This window comes from Puma concolor, chromosome A3, assembly GCF_028749965.1.
Source record: "Puma concolor isolate L17-30 chromosome A3, mPumCon1.1.hap2, whole genome shotgun sequence".
NCBI classification, from domain to species: domain Eukaryota; kingdom Metazoa; phylum Chordata; class Mammalia; order Carnivora; family Felidae; genus Puma; species Puma concolor.
This window is the reverse complement of record NC_141669.1, coordinates 106,228,414-106,240,480: the sequence shown is the minus strand read 5'-3', so window position 1 is coordinate 106,240,480 and position 12,067 is coordinate 106,228,414. Positions and strand designations below refer to the sequence as shown.

The following is a 12,067-nucleotide window of genomic DNA, read 5'->3' as shown; positions in this document are numbered from 1 at the left end:
CAGAGAGAGAGCGCGCGCAGGAGTAGGGGAGGGACAGATAGAGAGAGAGAGAGAGAGAGAGAGAGAAAGAGAATTTGAAGCAGGCTCCAGACTCCAGGCTGTCAGCACTGAGCCTGACGCGGGGCTTAAACCCATGAACCGTGAGATCATGACCTGAGCCAAAGTTAGACGCTTAACCGACTGAGCCACCCAGGTGCCCCAAAGTTCATATCTTTAATTTTAGTTTATTTCTTCAAAGACTGTTTTTTTCTTGCTTTTGTCCTTTCTTTCATGATTCAGTAGGTGGTTGGTCTAGGCAGACAGAGTTGGCAGTGTTTGTTAGCATGTCCTTACCATGCTTTAAAATAATCCTCTCTGCTAAGTTATCTTTTGTTCCCTAGAACAATGTGTTGACTTTACCTTGAGTATACAGAGTCCTTGGCTTTCCATTCCATCTTTACGGAGGTTGAAAGGATCAAGGGTGCTATTATATAATTGGTTTTTTTTAATTGTTTTACTTTTTAATCAATAGACTTTTGGGGGGGAAAGGAGGTAGAAGTGTGATGTGTGTGTGTGTGTGTGTGTGTGTGTTGGGATTTTGGGGAGAGGGAGGAGAAAGGAAAGAGGCAGATCTGCCTGAACCTAAAAGTTTTCTTCTTCGTTATGTCCCAGGATATGAACATGCTGATACTTCCTTAAAGTCCTTAGTACTGAGAGTCAAAAAATAGGCTTAATGTACAGTTTAGAGCTACTACGGGGAAAGATGCTGTATAATATATACTAAAGGGAATTGGTAAAGAGTGCTGTTTACCCTGGAAACACAGCCTTCATTCATGTTCACTGGTTTTATGGTATTCCAGTAACACTGCTCTGTCTTGTTGAGGCTGCTTACCTGGCCGTGTCAAATAGGTAAAGCTGTCTCTCTATCAACTCATTAAGAAAAGCCAAAATAGAAGTCTTGTTCTCATTAAACATTCTTACGTTCTTCCTTTCCACACAGTTCTAAAAAAAACCTGTTTTTTAAATTCCCAGGCATTTCTGGTGGTGTGCTAGTTAACACTTAACACCTGGCTCTGGGGAGGGGGCAGGAAACTTGGTTCGCACTGTCTGCAGACTGCCATGGTGAGGTGCACCCACCAGCACTGGACGTGGGAAGAGAGGCCCACCCTTGTTTTTTGCTGGCAGTGTAGCCTAGCTCAGCACACCGCTGATTTTGACACTGAGAGATTTGAAAGGGAAGAGGCGGTTAGAGGGAGGCAGTGGCGAGGCAGGAAAACTAAAGAATGGAGAAAGCAATTAGAAACTTCAAGCAAGTTGGGAGGTGGGGGTTTCTGGTTCAAGGGAATTTGGGTGAACGTGTCCATTCTTTTCCCTGGAACTGCAAAGATGAAAACCTTCACGGAAAAGTGGAGAGGGGGTAATCTTCACTGAGAGAAGGAAATGGCTAACCCCTAATTGTTCACACTCTAAAGCATGTCTGCCGAATTTGGTGATGTTTGGAGCAACTCCAAGGAAGGTCCAAGCACAGCTCCCCTAGTGCCCCGACTGGCGGGGGCTCTGCAAAGCTGAGGCAGAAAGCCCTTACTTGGAACAGAGAGCTTGAAGGCACAGGTGGGTCTCCCCAGAAGCAGGGCTTGCTCCGAGAGTTTGAGGTTTTCTTTGTGTCTTGGGTTATCCGCGCTTTTTTTCTTTCTATAATTTAAGTGTATAAAACTGTCTTTTTGTGTGTGTGATAATTATCACAGTTGTGAGTAATAACAAACCTTATATTCATTGATTTACTAACTTTATACAGTATCTGTTGACTCCTAGATATGAAAATTAAAAAAAAAAAATGAACAGTCCTACTTCCTCTCATCTTTTCATCCAATCTCTTGGTTATATTGTTTTTATATTAAGATCTATAATTTTCTTTTTGCATAGTTACTATACCTGTATTGACTTTATTTTCTAGATTTATTGAGATAGAAGTGACATATAACATTGTGTAAGTTTAAAATGTACACCTTTAGGGGTGCCTGGGTGACTCAGTCGGTTAAATGTCTTTTTTTTTTTTTTAATATTTATTTTTGAGAGAGCACATGCATGAGTGGGGGGAAGGGCAGAGAGAGGGGGACTACAGGATCAGGATCCCTGACAACAGGGAGCCAGCTCCTTAAGGGGCTGAACTCAAGAACCGTGAGATCATGCTCTGAGGCGAAGTCAGAGGCTTACTGAGCCACTCAGGCGCCCAAGCATTTGAATCTTGATCTCAGCTCAGGTCTTGATCCTGGGGTTGTTAGTTCAAGCCCTGCATTGGGCTCCATGCTGGGTGTGGAGTGTACTTAAACAAAATTGAATATAAAGTGTACACCTTCCCCTCCCCTCTTTCTTGAATGTTTTTATTATTGCACTGGTCAATTGAACGTAAAAGGAGAAAATGGAGAGGTTAAAGGTATCAGAGGGCTGTGTTCCTTTTACACACTTCACATGTGTAGTCATAATTTTGTTTATGGCTGTATTTATTGAGTAGGGCTGTATTTATTTTCTAGCTTTAATGAGTCATAATTGGTGTATATTACCATTGTGTAGGTTTAAGGTCTACGTGGTGATTTGAATACGTGTCTTGTCGAATGACTTTTAAAATAAGGGTCGTTAACACCTTCATCACTTCAAATACTATTTGTGTGTGTGTGTGTGGTGAGATTTATAACCTTTTCATAACATGCTGTACACCATCATTGCCTGGCTCCATTTCATATTTAAAGTATATTCCAAAAAGGAACAGCAAAGGAAAATATCAAACCAGGAAGCCTGAAAAAATGAAATGATAGGATTTAGATCACCTGGTTATTAGAAACCATAATTGAAATGGGATAGATTCATTCATTAGAAGGAAACTGTTTTGAATATGAGCCACCTAAAAGTGATTACAGGTGAATGCATGCTAAAACTCAGCAGTGGTGGTAATTAATATGAAAGATGGAGTTTTTACTTTTAATTTTGTCTTCTGTGGGCTGAACTGTTTAATTAAACAAACCTGTGTTACTTTCACAATGGTTAAGACATCTCAGCCTATATCCATTTATTATAATGAGACACAGATGGGTGTTCCTCATGGTAAACAGAGACTCTGGTTAGCTCCCTGGTTTTTGCTAAACAGTGGCTAAAAGAATGTCTTGAGATACTGTAATAGCATGATATGTGTCTTGAATTTGTCCAGAGCTTTGGAGTTTGTATTTTTCTTTTTTTAAAGTTATTTGTTGGAGGGAGGGAGGGGCAGAGAGAGGGGGAGACCATCTCAAGCAGGCTCTACACTGTCAGTGAGGAGCCCAATGTGGGGCTCGAACTCACGAACCATGAGATCGTGACCTGAGCAGAAATCAAGAGTCAGATGCTCAATCGACCGAGCCACCCAGGCGCTGCTGTATTTTTCTTTTGATTCTCATGCAGCCTCATGATATTACTATTTTATGTGATTTTTATTGCTTGTTTTACAGACGAAGAAAATAAGGCTCAGGGAAATTAAGCTCCTTGCTAAACATCACACCATCCTGTATTCTTTGAATCATTTTTTAAGTAAAATAATTGTTTCTCAATGTATTAGTCTCTTTAATAGAGAATTCTATTCGGTAGAATCTATATGAATTAAGGCAATTTAAAAATCATATTCAGTATCTTACTGGAAGGATTAGAGGAATGTAACTCATTTTAGGAAGATTTTCGCCTTTAAAATGACATAGTTGGGAAAAATTGCTTGTGTGGAGTAGTGTGCTCTGGAGTAGCTGGGGCGGTTGGACAACAGTTCAGAGTTCACTTAATTATCTCGGTGCAACAGCTGTGAACCACCAGTCTGTTTTGGTTCTATCCTGAAATCCTGCTTCTTCGTACAAATGAGGGCGGTAGACTGTGGGGATCTGTGGGGATTACAGGACCCTAAGATTCAAGATAAACGGAAGTGTTTGAAGTGGGAGTCAGGTGTTTACACATGGTCTGCTGGTGGCAGATGACTCCGTTTTCCTCTTTGTGAGTCTGTGTGTCAAAGTGGCTGACCTATGCACATATGGATGCAATTGGTATTGCATTTGGGTGATCTTAATGCTTACACTTGGCTAGATGTTAGTATTTTTGTCTGGGGTGCCCTCTCTGTAGTATACATTGGCTGGATGTTAATATCTGAGGTCTGACATTCGACTTTTGAAGACAAATGGGTAACCATGGTGTAGCCGCGTGCCCCCTATCATAACTGTTGAGGTCTAAAGCAACATGTCCAGCTTCTTGAGGATAGATGCCATCCTCTACCTCCTATTTTCCTGTGTAACTTGAATATAGTAGTATGCTTCCATTCCACATGCTTTCATTGAGAAAGGTTTAGCCTGATGATGATGAGTAATATGGAAATGGATCACATTGTAATTTCAGAGCTATAGTGCAAGTTGAGATAGATGGGAAGCCTGATAATAGCTTTTCTAAGTGCTTTGGAAACTAATCACGATGTCAGGTTTGTTGCTTAAAAACTGGCAAGTGGAATCTAGTTATTAGCATTTCCCAAATTAGTCTCCTGAGATACAGTTCTCTCTGAATGGCCCTCGAAGGGTTTCGTGATTAAGTAAGTTTGGAAAGCAATGCAAAAAACTTAATAGATTGAATATGAACATATTAAAAATTCAGAAATCCTGCAGTATAGGATTCTAGTGATGTTCATGTAGGTTGACCATCCTAAAACTTTACCCTGGAATGTCGTTTTGTGAAACGTTTTATGTTCTCTGGCACATGTTGGCAAAAGCTGATTTTTTTTTTTTTCATTGCCATGCTAGTGCTGATGGGTGGATAAATCCCGTATGTATAAGTATGTGTTAGCATCTTAACATGATGTAGAATTAAAATCCTCTTGATCTATTTAGAGGACAAAAGTCTATTTCACTCTCTAGGCAAGGGAGATGATCTCCAGATCTCACTTTGGATATTCTTTTTTTTACATCCACATGACTAGTAACCTGAAAGTTCAAAAAGTTTGATTTCCTTTCTTGAACCCCGTGGGATTATAAAGGAGGAAAACAGGCAAAGGTGGCAGCCAGATGGGGAAGTGGAAACAAAGGTTCTCAGCAACATGTAAGTTACTACATTTCCTCAATTGTGGGCATTGGGTTCTGCTTTCCTTAACGTTTGTATCTTGAATCTTTTGTGGCCTTCCTTATAGAAAAAAACCTAAAGGTTTGTTTTCAGGAAGAGTTCAAGGGTAGGTTGCACATTTTACCCTGCCTGTTGATAACCCCCAACGTCTGATCAAGTGGTACTTCTGGTGTGCAGGGCCTCTTACTCATTCCTGGGCAGCTCCTCGGCAAGATGCCTGTAAAAAGCATTTGCTTGCATTTGTTGTTCTGCTTGGAAGGGTGAACAGCGTCTCTCTTAGCCGCTCTGTCTGGATATTTTGTTGTGGCTGTGGGCACTGTTCGCCTGGCCTCTCACTTTGTGGCCAAGGGGTGGGACTCTGCAGAGAGGACCAGTCTTGTTAACGTTCGTTTGCTGGTGCGGGAGCTTGCTCATCCCCAGCGTCTTGCCCCCCTTCTTCCCTTCTGGAAAGAGTGAGCTTATCCTAAAAAGAGTGGTCGTCCCTGCACTTCTCAGCCTGCATCAGGCATACTCTCGAAAGCCTGCTTCTGACTGGGTGAAGTCTAAATCCTACTCTCTCCTTTTCAGGTAAGAGAACATACTGAAAAATGGCTGTATGAGTGGCAGTTAAGATTTACAAAGGGGGGTAGTTTTGGGTAAGTTTGCTTTTTTTTTTTTAAATAGCTTGTAGAGGGCTACCACAATTTTGCTTTCATGGTCCCTGAAGGGGTAGTGGTAGAAAAGAAAATACTGTTGTCTTTAAATTTCTCACGCCACTCAAACTTTTTTACGAAGATTGTTTTATTTATTATTTTTTTTTCTTCAGACTTTCTAATAACGGAGAAACCCAAGACAAAATTAAGACAAAGTGTATTAGACACTGTCTTGCGGTAATTCTGGCATTAGATACGGATTTATTGTCTCTTTAAAAAAAAATTCCCTAAATCTAACTGTAACTCAAGTAGATTTTTCAGTAGGGCATTTCTCATATGATTTGATTGGTAGTATTTTTCTGTGTCATTTAGCATTTTGCAAATCTGTTTTAAAAATTACGTATGTGGGGGCAGGAGGAATATGGGAAATCTCTGTACCTTTCATCCAGTTTTACTACGAATCTAAAACTACTCTAAAAAATAAAGTCTAGCAAAAAAATTTTTTTAACCAGTCTCTTAAATATTTTCTGTGAATACTTCAGTATGATGCAATAAAGCACAGAGTGTTGAACACTGAATATTTTTTCCATCATGCATAAATTGCTACACAGTTAATTGATTTTTATTTTTTGTAATTAGGAATAAAACTATAGGACCTATTACAATACTATGTTTGGATTTCCACTTTTTTGGTTCAACTGTATTAAGGTAGGCAGAATGATTGTTTTTGAAAGTCTCTTCTTAAATAAGCGAGGATGAAAATTTACTTTGTACCTACTGGAAATGTACTGATCCATTGTCTTGGAAGGTTAATCAGACACTATGTAAAATTCCTTCCTGAAGTAATAGAATGGAAATTAATAACTTCAGATTTGGTTTATGTGTTTGGTGACGGTCTTTTTAAAAACCATTTTCCTGTGATGACCCGTATTCAGGGACAAAGGAGTGATGGTGAAGTATAAAACTTGCAGTTAGCACAGAAGAACTGGCTTCTGATAGCTTTAGAAAAATACTTCATGTTTGTGTGCTTTATTTTGTCAGGGATGTTTTAGTACTTTTAAAGACATGTCACTATGAAAAAAGGTGAAACCTTTAGCTTTGCGTGAACCACGACGAGCCACAGATAGGAGCATTAAACAGTCTTATAATGATTGAAATAAACAAAACATCATTAAAATCAATTTTAGACAGATGTGTACATGAATAAAATGTGACCTTCTGTGGCTATTTTTAAGGGGATTGAAGAACTTTCACAGCTGGCTCTTACTGTTGGAACAGACAGCTGCCTGAACTCTTGATTGTTACCTGTTGGAGAAAACCTTTTATATGCTTCTTCTATTGAACAGCAATTACATGCAAAGTGATCCACTCTCCAGAGACAGGCAGAATATTGCAGGATATGAAACCTGGCCAGATGTTCAAAACTGGTTCAACTGTGTTTCATTTTGATAGACTCGGTGGGGGCGGGTGGGGGGGGGGGCATGCTTTGGGGCTGGAGGTGGTTGTGCTGCACAGGTGGAGGCTAGGACTGAAGCCTCCCAAAGAGGGGCCGTTGTCGGAGGAAGGTGCTTACAGGAGACCAGTGTCCAGGGTTTACTACTCACCTATTTGCCTGTACCTGTCTTCTGTGTCTGAAGTTAAAGCTCTGCTATTGAGGGGTGCCTGGGTGGCTCAGTCAGTTAAGTGTCGGGACTCTTGATTTCAGGTCTTGTCATGATCCCAGGGTCATGGGGTCGGGCCCATGCTGTGTGTGGGGGCTGCTTAAGATTCTCTCTCTCCCTTGCCCTGTGCTCTCCCCTGCGTGCATGTCCTCTCTCCCCTCTCCCCTCCCCCCTCCCATCCCCGCAAAACAAAAACTATTGAGAAGCTTTGAGTTATCAGGGCTTGGTCTGCAGGCTTGTAAGCTCCCTCCCTGCTTCTCACACTTGAATGTGAATATGAATCACCTGTGATTGGGTTAAATGGTAAATTCTAACAGGTGTGGGATGAGGCCTGAGATTTTGTAGTTCTAACAAGCCCCCAGGTGTTGCTAATGCTCCGGGTTCAGTGACCACACTTTGCCTGGTGAGGAGCCTCAGTATCAATACCTACTCAGGTGGTTATTTTTAACATATTAGACATGGTCTAGTCAGCACCAGCTGATCAGTTTGCAAAGCCAATAACTGAGCATGTGATGGAGGTGAATTGACGAACTGTAGACACTGGCCCCTTCATAGATGATGTAAGTGATGTGTGACCTGCTGGTTTCTCTGGAAGGAACGTGGGGCATTGTAACCTGCGATGAGCTGCTGTAGCAGTTCCTTCCTGGGACTCCTGGTTGCCTGCAGCCCTGCCCCTTGCCCCTTCAGTACAAACCTCTTTCTCTGCTCTGCTGCCACTACCCACACCTCCTCTGCTTCTTCTGCTGTCACTTCCCACCCATTAGGAGCCTTTTACTGCCTTGGGTTTGACTCATGTCTTGGACCTGGGTCTTCTGACAGCATCTTCTGCACAGCCTGGCTTGCAGCTGCCCTACTTCAGCTCACTGATTTTCTTTTTTAATTTTAAGATTTTATTTTATTAAAAAAATTTTAATGCTTATTTTTGGGAGAGAGAGAGACAGAGTGTGAGTCAGGGAGGGGCAGAGGGGGAGACCGAATCTGAAGCAGGCTCTAGGTTCTGACCTGTCAGCACAGAGCCCAATGTGGGACTTGAACCCACGAACCGTGAGATCATGAGCCGAGGTCAGATGCTGAACCTACTGAGCCTCCCGGGTGCCTTGATTTTTTTTTTTTTTTTTTCAATAATCCCCCACACTCAGCTCGGGGTATGAACTCACAAGCCCGGAATCCACATTCTCCACTGACTGAGCCAGCCAGATGCGCCTTGCTGATTTTAGATCTAGAAACTGCGGGTAGCTACTTCTCTTGCACTCAACACACAATTTTCCCATGTAATCAACCAGTTTCAGGCAGGTGTGTGTGTATGTGTATGTTTAAAACAGCTTCCATGTCTCAGCTTGTTATATTTGTGCTTTGAATTTTCAACTTAAATGTTCTTCCTTTGTCCTAGATACCATGTAAACTCTTGAAGAGAGTGGGCAGTGGCGTGGCAGTGTGATAGTTTGTATTCTTCAGGGATTCCTTTCCCATTTTCTTCAGTGTTTTAAAGGAGAATGTCACACATTTGGTAATTGGAGTTTTACAATGTAGAACTCTGTTCACCTATATTCCACCATTAATATTTTATATCTGCACATATCCATCTACCTTTCCCTGATCCATCTCACTGTCTTAATTTTGGTGCCTTTAAAAACAAACGACAGGGGTGCCTGGGTGGCGCAGTCGGTTAAGCGTCCGACTTCAGCCAGGTCACGATCCCGCGGTCCGTGAGTTGGAGTCCCGCATCAGGCTCTGGGCTGATGGCTCAGAGCCTGGAGCCTGTTTCCGATTCTGTGTCTCCCTCTGTCTCTGCCCCTCCCCCGTTCATGCTCTGTCCCTCTCTGTCCCAAAAATAAATAAACGTTGAAAAAAAATTTTTTTATAAAAACAAACGACAGGCATCAGTTTGCATATTTCAACATGTTTATTTCAACTAGAGCTCAATATTTTTATGTGAAATTAACTTATGATGAAATGCACATATTCTTAATTGTATATAAGTTGAGCTTTGACAAATGCATACACCTGTATAAATCAATCCCTGGCAGGATACAGAACATTACTGTCACTGAGAAAGTTCCTCATTTGCTTTCTCAGCTTGTTTGTGCTTTTGTGACGCTTCCCCCACAAAAGAACTCCTTGATCAAATAAGTGATTGTTGATCAGTTTATTTTTTTCAGACTACACTTTGATCAATTTTACTTCATACACATTTACTCTTACTTTGAAATATAGATTGTATAACACTTTCTAATAAGTTAATATTTAGCTTATTTAGACTAACTCATGGTGCTATTTCTGATAAAAAATTAAAGTTTTAACAGTAACTTAGAGTATCCAGTTTTTACTTGGCATGAATTATTTCCCAATGACTTGGTTGATTCTTCTAACATTATACAACATGGTTGGTGAGAATATATAAATTGAGATGTGGAAATCTGGAGGTAACCATATTCTAAGATTCTTTGGGTCAACACACCTAATTTCTCTGGCCAGCTGTTTGCTGTGAAGATTTTATTTGAGGATGTATTTACCTCCTCACTAAGCCTGATAGATGTTGGTTCACTCTTTTTTTTTTTCCCCTCCCAAATCTAGAGGCATTTTTATTTTACCTTTTTGAGTAGGGTTGACATACAACGTTGCATTAGTTTCAGGTGCACAACGTAGCGGTTCACCTCTGTACATGACGCTGTGCTCCCCACAAGTGAAGCTACTATCGGTCACCATGCAACACTATTACAGTCTCTCTGGCCATATTCCCTACGTTTCCTGTACCTTTCATCCCCATGACTTACTCATTCCATAACTGGAAGCCTGTATCTGGAACAGAAAGCTTTGTTCCCAGGACTGTCTTAACTCCTGATGTTCCATTTTTGTATGCTGTTGTGTCTGCTTCACCGCCAATACTTCACGAAGGACAGGATTGATCTGGATCCATGCTGATGTGGATACACAGAGCTGTGTAAAACCTCCACTGTCCAGATGGCAACTTGCTTGAAATGCCAGGTTCTCAGAATGACCTGTAACTAGGAAGCAAAAAAACACCCCATAGTGTCTTTGGTGACAAAGAAGTGGTGTTTTAATATGTACCCGAAAGTAGCCTAGCAGAAAGGGTATGGTCAAAATGAATGAGTTCATAAAGTTGTTCAGGGGCTATAAAGTACTCAAATGGAATTCTTTTAAAGTGCCTTAAAACTTCCATTTTTTTATTTTTTCATTCACATTAGTCACTGTAACACACTTTAATGGAGCATGTGACTCATGTTCTGAAAGGCCATGTAGCTTCTTCAACTGTTACTTACATTTAGGCATATTTTGCTTTTTCAGTGAATAGTGAACTATAAGCAATGGGTTTATTTGACTGTTTTTGGCTATAAAAACCCAGAGTAAAACTGAGTTAGAGATATGATATGGTAGGTGCTCAGAAGCTTTTTTTTTTTTTTTTTTTACAGTCTTGCCCCAGAATACTTGATAGAAATTTATAGTGATTTTTTTTAAAGGCACATCATTTAATAGGAAGTTTGTTTTCTTGCTTGTAAAGGAATGCAATAAAATATCCCAGCAGTTTTTAAAAGCACAATATATGACCCTTAGAACCAAATTGAACAAATACTCAACAGTTATCTACTCAAAAATTTAAACCAGGGGCACCTGGGTGGCCCAGTCAGTTAAGCATCTGACTTTGGCTCAGGTCATGATCTCCCGGTTCAGGAGTTTGAGCCCCATGTTGGGCTCAGTGCAGACAGCTCAGAGCCTGGAGTCTCAGTGGGTCTGTCTCTATCCCCCCCCTCCCCTCTCCCCCGCTTTTCCCCTCTCTCCCCTCGCCTCTTCCCACCACCTCTCCCTCTCTCCTCTTGCTCAGTTTTTCCCTTTCTCTCTCAAGCATTAAAAAAATTGAAAAAAAAACAGGGGCGCCTGGGTGGCGCAGTCGGTTAAGCGTCCGACTTCAGCCAGGTCACGATCTCGCGGTCCGTGAATTCGAGCCCCGTGTCGGGCTCTGGGCTGATGGCTCAGAGCCTGGAGCCTGTTTCCGATTCTGTGTGTCCCTCTCTCTCTGACCCTCCCCCGTTCATGCTCTGTCTCTCTCTGTCCCAAAAATAAATAAACGTTGAAAAAAAAAAAAAAATTAAAAAAAAAAATTGAAAAAAAACAAATTTAAACCAGAGACTGGCTATATATCATTACGGAGAATACAGAAAGTTAACTATCTATGTAAAGTTAACTAGGCCAGAAAAAACAATCCCTATACACATGCTTACTCTATTGTTTTCCAAGCTACTTAATTTATTGTTGCTCCTTTCAGAGATGAAAGGACAGGAGTAATTTTGGCAAACACTTGCTGAAGTTAGTACTGATAAAATAACTCAGAGCCATGTTTTAAGAAAAATAAATTCAGCTTCTAAATCTAAGCAACTTTCCCCCAGTAGGAGACTTCAATTATATTGTAAGATGAAATACCTAAGTAAGAGGTGGGTGGGGGGTGGGGGTGGAGTGTGTGTGTGTGTGTGTGTGTGTGTGTATAACTCGTACAAACGTGTGACAAGGTAGAGAATTGTGGGAAATGGTGGGGGAAGTTTCCCCCTCTAATAATACCCTTCCCTCTGAAATAGAAAGAAATATCAGTGATCATGTCTCCAATCCTGCAGAACTCCTGCATTTATGATATGCTCATCCTCCCAAAAAAGGCTGCCATTTATGCAAGTT

The 12,067-nt window shown here is 41.1% G+C and overlaps 1 protein-coding gene across 13 annotated transcripts in view; it reads left to right on the top strand.

The window, feature by feature from the left end:
- Positions 1-12,067, top strand: part of PLCB4 (phospholipase C beta 4) — a 422,070-nt gene that overhangs the window by 106,105 nt on the left and 303,898 nt on the right. Inside the window, exon 1 of one of the 13 annotated variants that reach the window (XM_086701704.1) lies at positions 5,377-5,658. The exons of the other annotated variants lie outside the window; for them this stretch is intronic. The gene's annotated coding sequence lies outside the window, so the exon portion shown is untranslated. Of the gene's footprint in view, positions 1-5,376; positions 5,659-12,067 lie in introns of those variants that run through there. 13 annotated transcript variants of the gene reach the window in all.